At 36.0% G+C, this 23,128-nt stretch overlaps 1 protein-coding gene across 22 annotated transcripts in view; it reads left to right on the top strand.

Annotated features, from left to right (window-relative positions):
- Positions 1-23,128, top strand: part of NRXN1 (neurexin 1) — a gene marked incomplete at its 5' end in the record, with an annotated part of 949,216 nt that overhangs the window by 805,916 nt on the left and 120,172 nt on the right. The gene's annotated exons all lie outside the window — the stretch shown is intronic.

Genomic DNA, 23,128 nt, shown 5'->3' with positions numbered 1-23,128 from the left:
TGCTACCAGGGGGGAAAATGTGAAATTGATTCTCATATGGGCAAATTCCTGTTTCTGGATTGTCCTTAGTTGAGAAAATTGTGATTGTTCCATTAGGGCAAGGCTGTTGAAAGAAAACAGCTGTTCCACATTTGGATCAGTGGCTGAAGCCAATTTCCTTTTATCCCCTTTTTTCTTGTATTTCCAGGCAGGCTAAAACTGACTCTTTTTACAGGGATGTTTGAAATTCAGTAAAGAGTACTGTGGTACTATTTCATATTCTCAGCACTCAACTGAGAAACTCAGAACTTAGATCAGGCTTCTCCAAACTGGATTTTCTTGTAATTTTTTAATGTCCCTGACTTCTATAAACTCCAGCGAACCTGACTAGTGATCAGGAATAAAGGGAGTTTTAGTTAAATCCTCTGGTGGATCTAAGTTAGAGAAAGCTAGATATTAAGCTTTGAAAGAGAAAAGTTTGTTTCTCTGAAGGCAGTCAGGTATTTGTTTTTGAATGAATGAATGAATGAATGAATGAGAGTCACATTGGCAAGGAATTCTATTACACAAATACTGCAGAGTAGATCTAATATTTTTCCTTAGATTTCATTATCTGGTGCAATATTTTAAACCAAGCTATAAATTTTGGAAATATAATTAATGCTTATTAGCATGACCACAGTGTGTTTTAGGTGCCTATTTAAAACACACACTTATTACCATGGCATCTGCTTTTTAACTTATCTACTGTACCTGCATCTGGATTTAATTAAACATTCACAAGATCATCAGGTTAATTAAGAAGTCTTCATCTGAACTATGCAGTTGATCCCTTCTTCTCTGAGATGAAAGAAATCAGTGACTTCCTGTGATACTTCAGCCTGATTAATTCTCTGTCCATGCAAGCAACCTAGATGTTTTCACTTACTTGTCCATTCAAAATTATTTGTTACTAGTATGAATTTAATAATTCAGAAAAGTTTGGTATTCATTATGCACAGGTTTTGATTTGTCTGTGTGTATTTTTCCTTCTGAATTGTATTACCACATTTGTTTATTATTTTTAATTAATTGTCACTCATTTTTCCTTAACAAGAAAAAGTCAATTTCTGTGTTTGTTGATACATATAAAGCTCTTTGGCACTTCTGCATAATTCAAATGGGAATAAGAAAATCATATATACCAGAGGTCCCCAACCTTTTGGACACCAGGGACCGGTTCCATGGAGAAAAGTTTTTCCACAGACTGGAGAGTGCATGGGTTTGTGTGCTGCTTGCATCCCGCAGGTGGGGCTTTTCTTGTTTGTACGGACCGGTTGTTGGCATGCTGTGGCCCAGTACCAGTCCAACATACCTAATCCTCCTTCTTCCTCCTATTTTCCCCACAATATCCCTATGAGGTGAATTGGACTGAGAGTGATTGGCCCAAAGTAACCCAGCTGGTTTTTCATGTCTAAGGCAAGACTAGAACTCAGCCTCCTGGCTTCTAGTTTGGAGCTTTAACCACTAGACCAAACTGTCTCTGACATATTTCATACAAATAAGAGAAAATATTGATTTAATATTTAATTTAATGTTGATTTAATATTGACTGCATAAAAAATAAAAATGTAGTCAATAAATATTGCATCCCTGATGTGTGTGTGTGTGTATAGGGATGCGGTGGCTCAGTGGGTTAGGACGCTGAGCTTGTCAATCAGATGGTCGGCAGTTTGGCAGGTCGAATCCCGAGTGCCACGTAACAGAGTGAGCGCCTGTTACTTGTCCCAGCTTCTGCCAACCTAGCAGTTTGAAAGCATGTAAAAACGCAAGTAGAAAAATAGGGACCACTATGGGGGGAAGGTAACAGCGTTCCGTGTGCCTTTGGTGTCTAGTCATGCCGGGCCACATGACCACAGAGACGTCCTCAGACAAGCGCTGGCTCTTCGGCTTTGAAACGGAGATGAGCACCGGTCCCTAGAGTTGGAAACGGCTAGCATGCATGTGCAGGGAGAGAGAATGTTTTTGGTGTGTGTGTATGTTTGATTATGATTATTCCAACTATCCATCATTTCATTGTAGTATAGCTAAGGAAATGTAAAGAAGATCTCTAATTTGGACCACATAATTGACAGTATTTTTTTTTCTTATTATTCCACTAAGAGTTAAAACTGATACAAAGCCAGCCATCACTTCAGATTTTTTGAGATCTTTTAATCTCCTTTGACTTTTTATCAAGCAATAACAAATCCATAATCTTATCTCATCAATGTTTTTAATATTTCTCAAGTCTGTATTTTGTTTTCTTGTTTTAATTAGACAAATAAATATTTTGTATATTTGTGAGCTTTCTCTTTTGCCCTTTTTATCTTTAAGATAAGTAAGGAGGAAAATCTTATCATTGCTTACTTTTGCAATTAGAGAAATCTTTTAATGAAATGTGTGATGCACTTAACTAATGTTTCACTGACAGTTTCAGCATCATTTAACTGACACAGTGCTAGAGGATGTCATGACCTGTGCTTTTGAGAGATGATAAAAAGAAGGAACTTGACAAACTTGATCATTGGGTGCTGTCTAACAAAATGAAATTCAATAGTAAAAAAAGTAAGGTTCTACATTTAGGCAAGAAAAAAATGCACATATATAGTATAGGTGGTACCTTGCTCAGTGGTAGTAACTGTGAGAGGGATCTTGGAGTCCTAGTGGACAATCACTTAATTATGAGCCAGCAGTGTGCTGCAGCTGCCAAAAAAGCCAACAGAGTGCTGGGCTGCATTAACAGAGGTATAGAATCAAGATCACGTGAAGTATTAATATCACTTTACAATGCCTTGGTAAGGCCACACTTGGAATACTGCATCCAGTTTTGGTCACCACAATGTAAAAAAAGATGTTGAAACTCTGTAAAGAGTGCAGATAAGAGCAACAAAGATGATTAGGGGACTGGAGGCCAAAACATATAAGGAATGGTTGCTGGAGTTGGGTATGTCTAGTTTAATGAAGAGAAGGACGAGGGATGACATGATAGCTGTGTTCCAATATCTCGGGTTGCCACAAAGAAGAGGGAGTCAAGTTATTCTCCAAAGCACCTGAAGGCAGGACAAGAAACAACAGATGGAATCTAACCAAAGAGAGAAGCAATCTAGAACTAAGGAGAAATTTCCTGACAGTTAGAACAATTAATCAGTGGAACAACCTGCCTCCAGAACCTGTGAATGCTCCAACACTGGAAGTTCTTAAAAAGAGATGTTATCAGAACTTAAAGGATCTTTAAGCAGTTTTCAATGTTTGTACAGTATGCAAAGTGTAGAATAGTATAATATTTTACTGCTTTATTTAGACAGTAGGTTGCAAGATTTGTCTCTGATGTGATTTCCTATAATTGAAGGAACAGATAAAGTGATGTAGCTATTTTTATTTTTCAAAACAATAGTATATATTGTTAAAAATCAAGCCTGTAGCATATTTTAATTACTCATCTGAAACATATAATAATTACTTAGTTTTGAATAAAGGTGAGAAATGAAAAGAGATACCCAGAGATTGAAGCTTTGGTTTATCAGCAACTCAGAATCTTTCAGAAATATATTTTGAACTTCCGTAACTACTTTCAGGTCAAACTTCCTTTTTTTGATTTAAATATATATTTGTGTAATTTATTTAAATCAACTTATATAGTCACCCAAAATCAAGAAAATAAAAACAGTAGTAATAAGAATAAGAGCAACTCAGTCCAAACATCCACAGACATATATTTAAAAAAAAATGGTAGGTTCACTTTTAGACCCATGTAGAGGGAGCATCCAAGTCTTTAAAGAAGGAAGTGGGTTTTTTTTTTTGTTTTTTAAATGAAGTGCCAGCAAGAATGCCAAATGAATCTCAGCAACTATAATCTGCAAAATTCAGGTGCCTCTCCTGGGCCTTGTTATATAACACTGTTTAATAGATGAGGTCCAAAGTGTGCCCTGCTGAATCTGGTGTGAAGATAGAAACATTTGGACAAAGGTGGTCCTGCAAATACGTTGCTTCCATGCTGTGAATAGCAGTGGTAACCAGCAGCTTTAATTTGCACCCAAATTGCAAATCAGTGCAGCTCAGAGATTAATGGTGTAATATAAGCGCACTGAGAGGCACTAATAACTTGCCCATTGCATTGCATTTGGGACCAGCTGCAGATTTCAAGTTTTCATGTATTCATTGAATGGATGTGGTGAGGAACAGGGATCCATCATCATCCTTGCCTGTGATATTCTGGACTCCTTACATTTCTAATTTTCAGATTTGTAATGTAAATAGTGTCCCTCTGATGGGCCATTCCTGTTCCCCTGAAAATATTTCTGTGTGACAGATATGTTACTTGACTAGGCAACATCATAAGTCAGTTAACTGGGATTAACACCAGAAAAATAAATCAAGCAGAAAACAATATTTTAATCAAGGAAGTATTAAAGAGAAAGCCACACCACTATCACCACTAGTGGGGTCATTAACACTGATGATGTTACTTAGTCCGGTAATGAAATGTCTGTGAACAAACAATCATGCTCAGAGAGCACCTAGGATTCCACAGTTCAACATGTATTTTCTTCTGTTGATAGATATGTGTTTTTGCTTGTAGTCATTTATTTTTAGATGTAGTAATAAAGTGCATAATCATTTTGCTGCAATAAATAAATATGAGCCAAGGGCTTTATTGTTTCTTTTATTTATTTATTTTTCACTTTTATCTACATAGAACTTCTCCTAACAAAAATTGAACCATAGCTCAAAATACATTGACTGCAGAATGATCTTTTGGAATAAACTTCCCAAGTAATAATAACTTATTTCTGCACTCAGTTCTGAGAATTGTTGTTTTCACTTTATTTATTGATTATTAATTTTTTTTAGCTTTCTGAAAATTGATAATCTAATTCAACAAATTTTGACTATAACTCTTTCTGGTTGTTTTTGTTAACAACACTTTCTTCTTTGTTATTCTTATTCTTTTACCTTTCCTAGACTCTAATCTCCAACCTTGGATTCTTTTTTAATAGTCATCTATCTCTTCTCTGCTTTTTTCTTTGCAATTCTTCCATCTTGTTTTTGAAAAGATTAAATGAGAATTCACTGTGGTTGAGACCCAGTCTATCTATTGAAGATCAGCATCTTGAAATGGTTCTACTCCCATCTTGTGTTAACTTAAAAAGGTAAAGGTAAAGGTTCCCCCGCACATGCATGCTAGTTGTTTCCAACTCTAGGGGCCGGTGCTCATCTCATTTCGCCCTGAGTCCTTCGGGAGAAGGGCGGTATAAAAATTTAAATAAATAAATAAATAAATCTCCGTTTCAAAGCTGAAGAGCCAGCGCTTGTCCGAGGACGTCTCCTTGGTCATGTGGCTGGCATGACTAGACGCCAAAGGTGCACGGAACGCTGTTACCTGCCCACCGTAGTGGTCCCTATTTTTCTACTTGCATTTTTACATGCTTTCAAATTGCTAGGTTGGCAGAAGCTGGGACAAGTAACAGGTGCTCACTCTGTTACGCGGCACTCGGGATTCGACCCACCAAACTGCCGACCATCTGATCGACAAGCTTAGCGTCCTAACCCACTGAGCCACCGCATCCCTTTGTGTTAACTTAGACATCTGAATTGCAAATCTAGTTTCAAAATAACTCCTATGAAGATTAACCAGAGGTTTGAAGTTGCTAGTTGTAAGTTAACATCTGCACAGTAAACTGAGAAGGAAACATATTATTTTCCACTTGAATAAGAAGCAGCACATTTCTATTTAAGATAGAACAGTGATTTTCAAATTTACATTGATATAATCCTGTTTCATTATCTTGATTGGTGACATATAAATTGTCATCATTGCTCCCTATGAGGCTCTTCTCTTTTCACAATTAGTGGTGGAGCAGTGGGCTAATGCCTCCTTAAAGTAACACCAGCTGCCTGCAATTAGTGCAGGTTCGCATCCCACCAGGCTCAAGGTTGACTCAGCCTTCCATCCTTCCGAGGTAGGTAAAATGAGGACTCAGATTGTTGGGGGCAATTAAGCTGACTTTGTAATAATGCCGCTTGGGGGGGCAAAAGCCCTAATAAGCAGGCATATACATAGAATGAAGGCTACTGCTAAGCTTGTAAGCCGCCCTGAGTCTTCGGAGAAGGGCGGGATATAAATGGAATTAAAATAAATAAAATAATAATAATAATAATAATAATAATAATAATAATAATAATAATAATAATAATAGTTGTTGTTGTTTCAGGACAAATGTAGACATTTTTATAGCCTAAAGTAAAAAGTAAACTGGTGATTAGGTTTGGCTCAGTTTAGACAAGAGTACCTGAAACAAGGCAAGGAATCTATAATTCCTTTATATGGTGAACAGAAAAAAGGCCTTTATATACATTTATATCCCCACCTCCCAGTATAGTTTTGGAAAGCTTTTCCCAAGCAGCAGGCCTAGTGCCTATCTGCCACATTTTTAATGCCAAGATAATGATCATCTTATGAATTATGATATGAATGTTTTTAACTTGCAACTGCTTAGCTCATTATCCCATTTTTATGTCCCTAGGATTATTATTATTTTTTTAAAAAAGTGTTGTTTTATTGTGTTTTCTTTGCTTTGGACTTTTATTACAAACTGCCATGAGTTATTTTGGCCAACTATGTAGTGTTTGTTTTATAGTAAGTATGCATTTAATGTTTTAATCTTTGTCAGCTGCCCAGAGTTGCATTTGTGAGATGGGTAACTATAGCAATAGATTTAAGTATCTATTTGCTTACTGTCTGTATGACTGACGTCCATATTTATCACACACTCAGTTAGGTGCAAGGTGGGATATAACCCAGAAAAGCATTTTTGACAATTAAGAAGAGTAGAACACCCCAAACTACCAACCAACCTCGATATAGATCATGTCAAGTCCTTACTGGTTTCTCTTAACTGTGTATGTCAACTGAGCAGAAACAGCACTGATTCTGAACATTGCACAGTTGCTTCTAAACCACAGCAGAAATTTGTGTTATGCTGGATGCTAGCACAAATATTCTCTTAAGCTTTTCTATCAGCCTGCTTTTCTCTGCTGTGTCATTGTGGTGATGCATTTTGTTTCCATTATGTCCTAAAGCAGCCCTGAGGTTGTTCAGAGTCCTCCAAAAAGCAACATAAATGTGCTGCTGACTTGAGCCTTTGAGCCAGACAATTTGCTATTTCTGATATGAAACAAGCAAAATTAATTTCTGGGAAACAGCATTGATTTTTGAAATGTCTTTGAGCCACAAGGTGGGTCCCTCTCTCTCTCTCTCTGGGTTTTTTTTTAACAATTTTTTTAAAAAATGGTCACATTTGTCTCTGGCAGTATCTATTTGCTAGCACTGTGAGTTGTGACAATACAATAGAACTTCATGTCTTCAGGACAAAAGTTTCTATTTAGCTAACTAATTCAGAAAGAGTCGCTATAATTCATACTAGAAATGGAAAAAAGTGACATTCTTGTCTGGCCTAGATAAAAAAATTGAGAGGCACAACCTAAGTAATTCAGATAGCTGAGAAGATATTAATCTCTTTCTTGCACCTACTTACATTGTTAAAAGATTTTTTTTCCCCTAGCCTGACTGCTGGGTATTTTATGTTTGCATTTTATTTATGCCTTGAAAAAGTTGGCCTTTTCCCATATACATTTGAGGGGGGGGGGGAAATCCACCTATCTTGTATCCAATTCTGTCCCCAGTTCTATTGAATTTATAATCTACTTGTAATAGTCACATCTCCACAAATGGATGCATAATTATGCCTTTGCAATCAAAATTATTTTCCACAAAGAAAATTACTTGTGATACTAGAAATGAACAAAAGCAGAAATAACTTTAAATGGGCCTTGCAATAAAATTTCGCAAAGTGAAAAGTGTTAGGTATTAGCCATTCTATTCTCTCCCTCAGTTAATAATTGAAATGTTTAATTCATTAATACATCAAATCATGATTATCCTGTGTTGAATGATCAATTTTACCTCCCTTCCAAATCATAAATCAAGCCACATTTGGTGTTGTTTTTCAAGAAGCTGCCCACATTTGAGCAGAAGAATATAGCAGCCCTATATGCCAAGACTGGATACAGACCACAACCAAGTATGCCCCTGTTTCTTCAAAGGAGTTCTTCATGAGATAGAAGGACAGAATAGACATATCATAGATTCACATTAAACTTCTTCTACCCCTATAAAGTGAGAGCATTGTTTTGTTTTTTCCTTTTATTTTGATGAACTGGAAACCAAGATACCATGAATTCTAGACCTCACTTATCACAGAAGCTGATTTTGTGACTAACCTATCACTCAGTCTCTCAATTCAACCCACCTCATGAGTAGTGGTTATGGAGAAGGAAGAAGCATTATATATGCTGTACAAAAATAAAGGTAAGAAATGAATCAAATAAACCAATGAGAATGAGATCTCCAAATGTATTAATTACAGTGCTCTGCTTCTTTTACAAAAAAAGCAGCAGTTGTACCTTAAAATGAAAACCCATGGAAGGTGAGAGTTATGGGAGTTGGTATCCCAACATATCAGAATGGAACCAAGTTGGGGATGGCTGTCATAGAGGCATGTTTTAATGGAACTGTTGTTTTGAGCCACTGTCGCACTGTATCCTACTCCTTGAGCACAGTTTCATTTTCACTGTTCTCCTCTACTGCATGCTCTCTCTCTCTCTCTCTCTCTCACACACACACACACACACACACATACACATTAAAGAAGACACTATCTTGTATTCATCGAAATACAGAATCAATGCTTACCTTTCTTTCCACTCATTTGTGATCGGTATTTCACAAAGTATTAAAGAGTCGATGTCATTAGATTTGGAGTTCTAACACCCATTTTTTTTATTGGTTCATGCAATAGTCCATACAAACTTCATAATCTCTCAAAGGGTTTGTGTTGTTCTTTGGACTGAAGCAAAAAAGGAAATATGTCAGCACCTCTTCCAATGGGAAATATATCAATTCAGTGAGTCTCTCTTGAACACCTTCCCCATAATGGTATTTGGTATTTATATACAATGATCTGGATGCAGTTTTCTCTGAAAGAATTGAATATATCCTTGACTCTTCTGAAAACAGGACTATTGGGTTTGCTACATCTATCCAAAAGTCCATTTTCAGTTTATGTAGGCATGCAGCCTATTAGCATGCTTGTGCTACAAATGCATATTTTGCTTTGCTGGATAACAGGACGCCTAATTGATCTTTGCTGTCCAACTAATCTCACCATCCTCCTGCAGGAACAGTTGGCTGTTTATGGACTCACAATCATCCTTGCCTTCTGCTCAGTCTGCTTCTTTGTAGCCTACCAGCTAAGGTTTTCAGCTTGTTAGTGATCTGAGATTTAAGTATGTAACACACTTTTTAAAAGTGGGAAATATATCCTGAACCAAACCTCCCCCATCTATTTTATAGTGTTTTAAATAATTAAATGACAAAGAAAATGAAATAGTGGGGAGGGGGAGAAAAAAAATGTAGTAATAACTATTGATAGTGATATAAAATTACAGCCCTTCAGCTTATCATTAAATTTAGACCAGACATTTTCTTATTATTAGAACACAAAGAATTTTTGTGCCCCGAGGTACAGCGTTTGCCTGTTTTTGTGCCCCAAGGCGTGATGGCATCCCATTTTCACACCCTAAGGTGTGACATCGGCCCGTTTTTGCACTGCATAGTGCACCATCCTGTTTTCATGCCCCACGGCACTAGCACAAGTGGGGGGATTTATTTATTTATTTATTTATTTATTTATTTATTTATTTATTTATTTATTTATTAAATTTTTATACCGCCCTTCTCCCGAAGGACTCAGGGCGGTGAACAGGGCATATCTTAAAACTACAAAAATACAAAAATTAAAAAAGAATTAAATTATTGCCCACAATAAAAACAATAAAAATATATATAAATATTAAAACCCTAAGTGATTCCCCATCAGGCCAGGCCAGCTTGTTCAAATAAATGGGTCTTTAACCCGCGACGGAAGGAGCGGAGATCCGGTGCCATCCGGAGCTCAACCGGCAGCTGGTTCCACAAAGCCGGAGCGCCCACAGAGAAGGCCCTCCCCCTGGGGGCCACCAGCCGACATTCTCTGACTGGAGGCACCCTGAGGAGGCCCTCTCTGTGGGAACGCATGGGGCGGAGGGGAGTTGACGCCGGCAGCAGTTGACGCCGGATGTGCACACAGTTGGGGACCCCTGACCTATACCATCAGGTCCTTTGCTTGCTGTTTGCAATAAATTCACCCCTATTATTTGTTCATAGTACTTGAGGCTTTTTAAAAGTCTACTGCTTACTAAAGTCACACATTCTTATTCTTTTTTCTTCTACATTACTCGACTGCTTTCACTGAACAACTACCGAAATCTGTGTATCTTACGTAATCACCTATGAATAGAAAATTATTTCTGTTTTCACCTGATGTGGCGATGGTATTGACTCAGAAATCTCAGCATGCACTATTTCAGTGGTTTCTTTGCCTCTTTTTTTTCCCTCTTCACATTTTATTGGCTTAGTGCCTTTGGCTTTTCTATAATGTGCACACATTGACTGATTTACACATGGCTGAAACTTTAGTCCTTTGACTAAGCCTTCCAATTTACAAACAACATCTGGGACTCTTGTTTCATTATCTGGTGCCATTTGGTTACATAATTTTTGTAGTCCTATTCTTCTGGTTCCCTTACTTTTCATAGTCTAATTCAAACTGTCAGTTTTTTTAGGGGGTGCTTTTTATTAGCAATTCTGCATTCTAGATTACTTAACAATTATTCTGGTTAAATATTACATTGCATTCTTTCTCTGTGATATATTTTACTAACTCCTGATCTGGGACATGTAAGACATTCTTAATCACCTTTCTTTTTACTAATATATAACCAAGTCTTACAGAGTCTTTGTTTATTTGTCAAGCAAATGGTAGATTCAATTCAATAGGTCAGCTTTTTGTTCTGTTTAATGAAGTTAAAAGTTGCAGCAGGATCAAAACAAATGCCATCTAGTGGCCTGTATGTTCTTACACTCATTACTGTATTATTTTCCTGGTAGACTTTTGTTTTAAAATGCAGTCTAATAGGTTATCTTGTCTTTCCTAGGACCACTGGTTTTCAGATAGCCCAAGGCACTGCAAATGAAGCATTTCCTTTCTCTTTTCATGGAAGATTCTTGACTGAGAACATCTTAAGAGTTATGCAGGTTTCCCATTAGAGTTATGCTGATAACTCTAAAATAAATGCTAAAAATAAAGGTGTTTTTTTTCACTCTTGCAAGCAATTTATTATGAAATTTATATCTATTTTCTCTTTGTGCTGCATGTAAGAGTTTGGTAATGTCTAGGTAATAATTTTAAAATGAAGGTGACCAACATTTATTCTACTGTAGTATAGGTTTTTGGGGTTGCTAGTTTGTTTTTCAAACTGACTGGCAATATATTTAATTTGATTAATATGGAGATTTAGATTCACCCTCTAGATATTTGTTACACAAATTGCTAAAAGGTCTATTTTCACATAAGTCTGGGAAGATTTTCCAAATATGTTTGGCTTGATTTAATCTCTTAAATGTCCAATGATGAAGTTACTTGCAGACAGGCAGATCATTCCAGGTGTTTGCTCCTTGCAGCATCCCAGGCTCTTTGCTATTGCCTGCTTTTGTGGGTCTTTCTGCACTGCAAAGGTAATTCCTTGAGTCTTCAGGAAAATTGTCTTTTTGAATGACCAGAGAATTCTGGTTCTTCCAGATGAAACATTCTTGATTCTAAGACATCAAGATTAATGTACAGTATTCAGTATTTAATTGTAAAGTGTGGGAAGGTGTTTGCTGTAAATTATACTAAAGACCTCTCTATAAAGTTTTATTTTTTCACTCTGCCTCCTGCTTGATTTGCTGGTATCGGCATTTCTGAATGTTTGTTCTGTCATTTGTAACTTCTGTTTGGAACATTCATGCTTGGCCTTTCCAATAAGAAAGTGTCTTGTTCTAGGCACAATAATCTTGGCAAAGCAGGAATGCAGTGTGTCTTGTCTGTCCAGAAGCAACATATACAAGACTTCTGTGAAACCTTTCTGATTTAATTCAGTACATTTATAAACCCAAGAAGAAATGTTCTTTATCTGATGTTGCCTTTCAGAACCCGGTATCCTGTAGATGTACTTGAAGTACAGTTCTGAGCATTCTCACTGCTTAGCTGTGCTAGCTGGAAGTCTTGAAAAGAAGACTGACTTAAAGGAACTCAGCAAAAAAATTTTTCCTGAAACTTCAAAATAAAGAGCCAAAAACATGGGAGGTTCATTAACATAAAAAAAATCAAAAGAAAATCACTTCAGTCTTCCAAAAATATTTAACTGCAGAACAAATAGCTTGCATGTTATAGTTGTAAGATTTGTTTCATTCAAACAGTATTGGCAAAAACATTCATGGAAAATATCACACCAAAGCATATAACAGACTTAACTGATTGCCATACAAGAAGTTAGGACATGAACCATCCACATTAGAATTGTCTACACTGGCTGTAGTTCCTACACTGAGACGCTAGAAAAATGAGCCCAGAATTCTAAAAATGGATTTCACTGTTGCATAAGAGAATAAGAACAGTTGGGAGAATCACATTTCTTATCAATACACAGGAATAGAGAGCCTGGAAATCAAAGACCACAAGTAACATGATGCTTGCTGTCCTTCCATCACATTTTAAGCATCACTCTGGAGGATTAAGCTGCTGTTCTTGTATTCAAAGAGGTCTAGCTGAGTGCTTTATTCTTTGCTTAATATTTATTCTAACACTGCATCAAAATGGGCTGTGAATACTTCACCCTTAGCCTCTTTTGACCATTGATCTGAATGTTGCACAGTTCCTTTTTGGGGTATAATACTTTATGCTGGTCTGTAAAAATGACTTGTGAGCATTTCCAATAGGAAAAATGGGCAGAATCTTTTTTCTCTTTATCTTTCCTTCTATTGATCTGTTGCCAGTAACTTCATTTGGAGTTTTCTCTAGGAATCAATAATGGGATGCAGACCATTTTGCAAATCCTACAAGTTCATTAAACTGAGGAGCTCATTAATATTTACATTGCTTACCTTGCATCATTTAGTTTTAAAGCCAGTCATTTCAAAGCTGGTTATTTTTCTTTTAGTTGATTATAATTAGCAGCAAACACTTGGAATGAAGCAGCTTTTATTTTACTAATAGTTAAGGGGCAATATACCTCTATGTTAATAATGTTTTCACTTTATTTACATAGCTATGTATTAACGAAGCTATCTGAAATCTATAAAACTGCTGTAGTGCAATACAGTATTTTCATGCAATTTCTTGTATTGTGAGAAAAGTCAACTAATTTCCGTAAACAAAATAGATTTGCAAATTGTGTCAGGAGTTCAAATTGTGTTGAAAGATCATTCATTCCTCTTTGTTAAGTATTACAAAGGAATTGTAGCTTTTGTTCTGAACAATGGGATCTGCATTCATAAATAGTTTTCTTAAGAGAAAAAAGTAGTTCATTTTTGTTAGTCTATATTGAAAAAAAAAGAAAAAAGAGGAGAGAAGAAAGGGAAAGGAAAGGAAAGGAAAGGAAAGGAAAGGAAAGGAAAGGAAAGGAAAGGAAAGGACGAGCTAGCTTTGGTGTTAAGCAATTGAGGGTGATTGTCTAGGCAGTGTTTTTGCTTCATTAGTATGTTGTGTTCTCCTACCCAGGGAAAGAAAAGAGAGAGGAAACACACAATAAGATGTGTGTTGATCTGAAGTCAGTAAGTGCTTATTTATTTATTTATTTTTACATAGTACTTATATTGTGGATAGCTCTTTCACTTGTTAGAGGAGATTATTACCAGTAGAGGAAAGAAAAATGTGTAATTGTGAAAAATATTATTTCATTAGAAAATGTGCATGCTAATGTTAAATATAGGAATATTCCTTAATGCCTACATTAGTTAAAAAGTGTTTAAAAGGTACACATATTATTTGATTCATTGTACAGAAAGAATAGAAATAAAATAAAAAAACTGGTACGAGTAGCTTGTAAATATAGAGACTTTTATTAACAAAACTAAAGACATGCTGGAGAAACAAACAAGTCCCATAGAAGCCTAATTGCTGTTATACTATTGGATATACATGATTTAAGGTCCAGCTTGACAGATGTAGGAAAAAATGAGCTTTAAGAGAGGCATGAGAGTTATTGCAAATTAAGAACATTATGAAAACAAAATGAAACATTGTTAATCCCTGTGAGTTGCTTTGGAAGGAAGAAATTATTCTGCATCATGGCATGGTTCTCTATGGATATGCAATGTATATTTATGGCTTGGCAAGAATGGCCAAGAATTGGAGAGGAAAAAGAAAACAGAGATTACAAGTGGGAATTTGGAAAAAAAATCATTGAAAGCTAAAATATTCTTGGGGGGGAAAACATGGATTTGGAGGAGATTCTCCTACCCACCTTAGAACAAGGGCTTGAGTTAGCCTGCCTCATACAATGCATATTGTCATAAATGCCATCTGCATGGTACAGTGGTTTCAAATGCTCATTCTAGATGGAAGTTCCTAACTTTTGTGATATTAATGTCAGTGTTCACTCTGCCACTCGAAACAGGCCTTTTTGGTCTGTTATTCTAGCTTCTTGGGGCAAATCAAGACTGATTTACGCAGAATACCTTAATGTAGAAAAAGATAGGATCTCATACAGCTGTAGGCATTGAGGGTTTAGTATTTGACTAAAAGAATATACTGTACATCTACAACTTCAGGCTAAATCAAAGTATAACTGCTTTATTTATCTGAGTTTTTTTAAAAAAAAACAGTATTAATAATTAAAACAGCAACAAGGCTAAGTGGCTTAGTAATAGCCAACTGGACGGTGAGTTCAGTTGTGAGAAATTTAATGAGCCCCCTGTGAGCATTAGATGCAAAGCACATCTATCCATCATTCTCTGGAGATCTGTCAATAAAGGCAGTTCTGCTGAGTACAACAATTAGCCAAATTTTGTAATATAATTACACCAAATGTAAGAACTTCCTGATATCTTGCATGGGAATATGCATCTGATGATATGGAAGTTTCTTTGATAAGGAAAGTTATTATTGCTATTTATTTCTTTTCACACAACTGTTTATGTGTAAAATACTATTCTCTCTGATTAGAAATGAGATTTGCCTGTCACACCTTTCTTCTTCTTTTCACATCTTCCCACACTAATATATTTATTATAGCATAGCATAGGTGGACAACTTGCAGGCCTCATATAAGGTACACCTCAGTGGTCAGCTTTCCTATCCATTGCCATCATTCCATTATTAATCTACCTCTGTGATAAAATATAGTCACTAACAGAGCCACGATGACAGCTGCAGTCCATATGGAGGGTTCTCTTAGAATGGCCACTGACAATATCAGATTATGAGTGGTCCTTTAGTACTTACATTTTAATAGGATCCCTGGCAGTACTGCAGTGTGTAAGTATAATGGAGTGTAAACTGTTTGCTGTCTGCTTTGGGCAGTGGAGGATAAAATAGTTGAACTTCATATGTATGCCATGTACATTGTTAGTATATGTATATAAAGTGTATTTGAATGCCATTTGTGCATAGTGTGAACTAAGAGTAACTAAGAGCCTTGGTGGAACAGTGGGCTAATGCCTCCTTAAGTAACACCAGCTGCCTGCAATTAGTGCAGGTTCGCATCCCACCAGGCTCAAGGTTGACTCAGCCTTCCATCCTTCCGAGGTAGGTAAAATGAGGACCCAGATTGTTGGGGGCAATAAGCTGACTTTGTAATAATGCCGCTTGGGGGCCCCCCGAAAGCCCTAATAAGCAGGCATATACATAGAATGAAGGCTACTGCTAAGTTTGTAAGCCGCCCTGAGTCTTTGGAGAAGGGCAGGATATAAATGGAATTAAAAATAAAAAAAATAAACTTCTAGCCAAAGGTAGCATCAGTGGACAAAATGCACTCTGATATATTGGGAAATGAAAACAAAATAATGGCTGCTTTTATACTGTCTGATTTTTTGCATCCCCTCTATAATGCCATATTATTTACAACACTTTTTGAAGATCCTGAACTGGCTCTGATTGTCTCAGAAGGGATTATTCAATCCCAAAAAATCAAAGAAATTTCCCAAAATGACTTGATTCCGTTTCATATATTTGGTCATGTCTGATGCATGTTTATGGCCCATGGGGTCATGAAGAGCTTTGGTCTCCCTCTGGGGCGCTTTCCCTGCACTAGTTCTCCATACAGGAGATCTTTCGGAATCCAACCATCAGCCATTCTCACAACATGTCCAAGCCAGCATAGGCATCGCTGTTTCAATGCATGCTAGAAATTCCAGCACATTCCAGGACCACGCTATTTGGAACTTTGTCATGCCAGGCGATGCCAAGAATATGTCAGAGACAGCGCATCTGAAAGGTGTTCAACTTTCTCTCCTGCTGTGCATAAAGGGTCCAAGACTCACTGCAGTACAAGAGAGCCTATATAATCTACAGAATATGAAGAAGTTAAAGTCCAAGAGTTTGGGAGCATTTCTTATTTCAAAAGGCAAGGAATTCCAAAGGATGGGAACAGCTGTTGAAAAGGCATATCATCAGACCCCAACCCACTGCCTTTTCTGAATTTGGGTTCTTCAGCTCCCAGGGTTTGTGCAGGGTGAGACAAATCTGAGTGAGAAAGACTAATTCAGGCACACAGGTACCAAACTATGAAAGGCTTTAAAGTTGCTAACTGAAACTTTGAATTGGAGCTAGACCCAAACCAGTAATCGTGCTAAATGTTCTGTTCCCAGGTAGCTGATGAGCTGCTGCATTTTTGAATATTTGTAACTTCCAAGATATCTTTAAAGGGAACTCCCTATAGAGCATGTTATAGCAATCTATATTTGTGATGACACTATTCATGAGTCACTGTTGTTTGAACAATCCAGTTCCAGAAGATCTTCAATCAGTTTACCAGCTGAAGCTTTGCCATAGCATCCATATATGGCTCCAGAGAGTGTCTCAAATCCAAGAGTCTCCTGAAAGACAGAACTACCCCATTTAGCATTAGTGTTAGAACTGTGATCAGGCTAAATAAGTCATTAACAAGCTACAGCTCTGTCTTGCATAGATTTGATCCTAATTGTTTTGACTGTAGACCTTACAGTTCAAGGCACCAGACCAGATTTTCAACAGATGCCTGATCTGGCTTCAAATAATAATGTATAAGTGGGTATTACCATCATAGCAAAATTCCCACATTGGAGCAGCTACAGGATTAATTACTTATTCTTATGCATATCAACTGGAACCATGTGTTTAATAGGAAGACAGATCTCTGCAAAATGATTTCAAGCTGCAATCTTAGCAGATGACCAAGAAGAATACTACAGTCAACGGTACTGAACACCACTAAGGTCTAAAGGAATAAAAGAAAAGATGAAGCATTGAACCTGACTTTATCCAACCATACTTCTTCAGGCTACACAGATAGGTCATGTTCACAGTTGGCAGACATCATGCCAAAGGGGTCTCTTTCCCCAATTTCCACAAGCTCAAAAGACTTCCAGATCATATCGAAAGATATTTCCTTAGCCATCTCACCAGACCTCATCCAAATGGAATTAAGGTTGGAATGAAAGAGAACAATGTTATATGTTTTAAAAAAAAACACCCGCTCACTTCCATTTACTCCAAGAGGGAATGGGTAATCTTGAACAAAGACAAAGGGTGTGTATCTAAAGATGCAATCATGACAAAGAAGTAAGATATTTTACCATTTTTATCAATATTATATATATTTTAAACAGTGGCTTGCAACCATGGTTGGTCAACAGTTCACTCTGCTCTTCACCTTCCATAGTTCTTCAGTAAACCAAGGAGTTTGCTGGGACTAAGTTGAAGAAAAAGACACCAGGGACAATTTCATTCAGCATCCTGGCCAGCTCTCTATTCAGAGTTTGGTGTGATACAGAAACTCTGCCTGCAAGATAGCTACGGAATTCAACAAAACAGACTTTATTATGCACAATCTGACATTCAACAGCAACAATCTGAAGCTATGCCATTCAACCTGCCAACTATTATAGTCCATATAGTGTTGAACAATTAACAATAGTTACTGGGAGCCAGCATATATGTTTAATAAATTATTATTGCTTTTTATTATTACATATATCAAAATGAATAAAAAATGTAATATATGAAATTCCTAAATAAATTTTAATCCTTTCAGTTTCAACAACTTCCAGTGTAACAGAGAGCAAATATCTCTTTCTGTGTGTTTCACAGTGATAGAACATAGTATTTTTGTCTTCTGTAAAACAATTTTGATTTTCCTGGTCACATAGTATGGTACAGATGCCTTTGATTTGAATTGGTGTACCTACAACCCTATGGTCTATAGAGTTTTCTCTTGAGTATGGTTTCTGAAAATACAGTTTGTATTTTGAGGTGTGAAACAAATGAAAATGGTAATAATATAATAACCTCAGTCCTCATTATCCCTGCATTCTGTTTCCAAAGATTTGTTATATGTTTCTATTAAAGTGTAACCCATTTTTGCTCAAACCTAGTCTCATCCTGGCTATATGCAGCTATTCACAATCAGGAAAAGTCTGAGAGCCTTACTAATGTTGACATGAACTACCTATGTCTTTCTTCTTCCAGTGTTTGCTGTGCTCTCTATGATATTCTGATAATAGATCACTTGGTTTCAGTAGGATCAATGCTTCAACCATCATGGTTTCCATTTCTGTGGAGGTTTGAAGAAGGCAACCAGGGTGGGAGTGTTGTGGTGTGGTAGGAGAGAAAGAAAGAGAGAAAGATTGTAATGAAAACTGATAGGGTGTATTAAAGGGAGCTGACCTTCTTCCTGTTGGTGCCAGTATAAATCCAGATAGAAAAGTGAATATATATATATTTAAAAAAAGTATTTTTAAGATTGGCTATGTTATTGTTTATTGTTTTATTTTTGTTGTAAATGCGGGTATTGGTCAGGAAATGAAGTTCATATTATTGTCATATTTGTAGATGGTCAGTATTTGAGGGAGTTGCTAAACAAGGTTTACCTGAACCTGCTTTTTTCTGGTTTTGACTTTGTCACTAAGTTGGCATTTTTCTATATAATAAAGAGAGTAGCTTGCAAAAGAGCTGTTACTAGAGTATTCATTTGAATTACTTTCAGCTCAAGTAGCATATATCAAGAGCAATACAAATTTAAAGAAAAGGGAAAATAAACAGAAGTAAACATTGGTATTATTGGTTCCTTTGAACAATAAGAGCCCAGTAAATAGTGGGAAGTGATGGAAACCAGTTGGGAGACAGTTTTTAGGCCTCCTGCCCCATCATTTGTTTCCTTTGTTTAGGGATGAGTACGGTCTTGTCATCCTGTAAAAATGAGTTTCAATTGGCTACTGTAAGTTGAATTGATTTTAACTTTGTTTTAAACTAGCACCAACTGTTCCATTTTTTCATTTTACTATTGTTTATATATTACTTTTCATCCATTATGAAGAGTGTTTTTAAGAAATCTTGTTAAAAGAGCATTAAATAATATTGGAAGTGTGAAGAGAGATGATATCATCACTTTCTTTCTCTAAACGGCAAAAGGGATTTAGGACATGGTCATTATGTGTTTAGTGGAACAAAAGCAATGATAAAACAATATTTACAGTTATACAGAATGGGGGAAAGTTTGATTTTTAAGACTTAGACATGAAGAGCTTACCAGTGCAGCTATAAAAGTGGACTCGGTGAGTTCTGGAAAGCCACACATCTTAAAGTTGCTGAGCTTGAGATATACTGTTTTACTTCCCCAATCTGACCTCTTCCTACAACTTATTACAGTACGCATTTATTTATCAAGGGATTTGGAACGAATGGACTGTCATAGTGCAGGATATTTTTGTGAGGGATAGCCTATTGGAGTTGATTTCATAGTTGCAACCAGAAGACATGGAACTGCATGGAATTCAAACAGAGATAATAACAGATTAGAATTTTATCAGTCCTAAGTAAGACACGCAGCACATCAAATGTTATTTCATTGATGATTGATTGATATTGTTGCCCATTTGCTGAGGTAACTATTTGGGGCTTTTCTTTGTTCTCCCAGAAAATGCATTTAAACTGAAGGAAGCCATTGACAGCAATATCTGTGTCTTTAACCTGGCAGAGTTTCCCTGATTCTGATACTTCTTCAGCTTTGGTACCTGAACTTTGTCATTAGTTAGAAGCTTCCCAGTCTGGCTGAAAGACTAGGCTCATCCATAGGGCTAAACTGAGACAAAGCATACAGTTATTGCTTATTATTCTATATAGTATTACAGTGGCTCCCAAACTTTTCTACACCCCACACCCCTAGAACGCTTCTGATATATTCTCGCACCCCTTACAGAAGTTCAAAATAAGGGCAATGAATTATGCATATACAGTATAATTTTGAAAACTCAAGTTTTTCCACCCCCTGGAATATTGTCGAGCACCCCCAGAGGTTGTGAACAACCCCAGTTGGGAACCCCTGTAGTATTAGGTCAAACATTTGTTGTTGCATAATAGCAACAACAACATTTGGGGGTACTTGAAGTTTAAGGAAGAATGGTGAAACTTATCTGTGATTGTGTGCAGCACATACGATAGTAGTGGCTAATACCACAAAAAAGGAAGAATGAAAACAAAATTCATTTGTTTTTTCTGTCTTTTATGCTTGTGAGAGTAACAAATTCCTGGAACTGGCTGTGTTCTGAATGTTCTGTGTGTGTGTGTGCACATGTGTGCGTGCATGTGTTTAATTGGTTTTATCCTATTTTCTCATAGCTTTAGTAGAGTCTGTTAAACAATCTGAACTGCTGACATTAAAATTTGGACATACTTTTATTTTACACTTACTCTTTCGAGAGATGAGTGAAAGTAATCAAAATTATTTTGTGTGCATGACCTTTATAAATCAACTGGCAATCTTTTCATTTTTCATTTGCTTTTGAGCTCCCAGTGGTGCAGAATTGTAACAGATGGAATGAAATGTAATTTGTAGATTTTAGAACATGGTAGGAAACTGCTGAAGTCAGTAAGCTCTATATAGTATAGCGTTTTTAGCTAAAAGATGTTTTGAAAGAAGCAAAACATAATGATTCTGATTTAATTAAAATATTGAGCTCCAAAATATGAAGTTTCAAAATATGGAAAGGAATATTATATTCTTTATTCTGTTAATAAGTAGATCAAGACAGAAAAATAGGAGATTTCTTAAAAACATTATATTATTTGTATTGTATTGTTATTTCTAAACCACATTTTATTTGATTTTATCTTTAAAATACTGAGAACAATGTGGAAAAGGGGGAAATTAAAAAGACTGATGATAACAAGATAGCCATGTGATCATTTTGGATCATTAAGAGAAGCATGTGCTGTGTTTGGAGAGACAACATTTGTATCAAAAACATGATTATGATGAATTGTTGATAAGTGAAGCAGTAGCAAAAATTATGTGCTGGAAAGTAAATAATTTAAATTTTATAAGTTGTCCAAGATTTGTCAATCTGGAAGGAAAAAAAAATCCTTCCAGAAATATTCAAAAGACATCAACAGATTTTTATTGCTGTTACCTCTAGTACAGAACCAAAGCAAGATTTTAGTTAAATGAAATATTCAGTAGTGAGACAAAGTTAAATATAAGAGAGAGACAAGGAAGCCTTCAGTAATCTGTTTAAAATATTCCAGGTTTCAACCTTTTCTATGAGTACCTGTGTAATAACATTCCCTTTGGAACTAATTTCATGAATGTATTTATATAGAAAAGGAATCTTGGGAACTGAAATTCACATCTACAATACAAGATATTCTTGTTGGTTTTACATGTCTTCCTCTCAGAAACTTATATATTCCCTTTTGTTTATTTTATCTATGAATCTGAAATATTGGTTCATACACGTGAAATTGCCCGATAGGGTTGAATCGGAAATTGGTGCCAGTACTTCAATTCATCTGCATTAGATGAGTAGTAAAACTATCTCTTACATTTAGTCTTCAGTTCAGGGCGTTCTAGATTGGAATATGTGTTTAGGTTCCAGAATTTCTTAAGTATTTAGAGGTAGTCTGTTAGGTTAACCAGATCTAGGAGGTTATAGAAGTTTTGTTTAAGTTTTGCTACTTTGTAAGATCTTACTCTCACCTCTTGACCAGGATACCCAAGACATTTTCTTGCTTAAAGTAGAATGGCAAAGGATCATATCACCATTTCCCAGGGTCTATCCTTTGGTGAAAAAATCACCTAATGAATTTCAACTCCTGTTCCTATCTAGCTGGCCATTAAATTACACTAACTAAAATAAGACTTAGAAACAAGACTTAGAAGACTTTGCAAAATTAAACTTGTAAGTAAAGATTATATTAAATAATCTTTGGTTTGCAGCTTTGCAGCAAGCAAACAAACACACACAGAGAAACATGCGTTTGGGTTTTGTAATCCATAATTACAATATTTTAAAGGCTGCGGTCCAAGAATTTCAAGCTTTATACATTCTTTATCCTGTTTATTTTAGTAAGATTTTAAAGTATTTTTTTCTGGCTTCGAATTTTCTTATACATTTAGACAATAATTTCTGGTGTTATTTTTGTCAAAGCCTTGGTCCTTATGTTAGAACTATTCTGTTACATCTTTGATTGTGTGAAATAATGGATGACCCAATTTTCTTTTCTTTTGCTATCTGTTCAGTATATTGAAATTGTTGGGATTAACTGATTTATAAGTTAGAGGATTTTTTTTTAAATTGTATTTTTCCTGACTTGGATATAAATTATATCAGATTGATATCTAGATCTCAGACATAAAGCTGTCCTTGATGATGGTTAAGCACTCTGATGTTATTCTTCTCTAAATGACTAACCTGGACTAAGAGATTGGAGCAAGAGGTATTTTGCAAAATTAAACCTGTTTCACCTGAACATGTTTTAACTAGTTAATAAGAAATATCAAAACAAAAACAAGGCAAAAGACAAAAGTCAAAACCCTAAGGTCAATGAGCATTCTTTCTGAAAAGTTAGTATTTGATGTTTAAATTTGTTTTGGGGGTCTGTCTATAACATAAGTTTTAATAACCTAGCTCAAATGCAGATTTCTAATTTTCAATTAACTTAGGAATAATTTTGTT

The sequence above is a fragment of the Vipera ursinii genome (assembly GCF_947247035.1).
Source record: "Vipera ursinii genome assembly, chromosome: 1".
In the NCBI taxonomy this organism is placed as follows: Eukaryota; Metazoa; Chordata; class Lepidosauria; order Squamata; family Viperidae; genus Vipera; species Vipera ursinii.
Note: the sequence above shows the minus strand (reverse complement) of the source record. Positions and strands in the feature narration are given on the sequence as shown.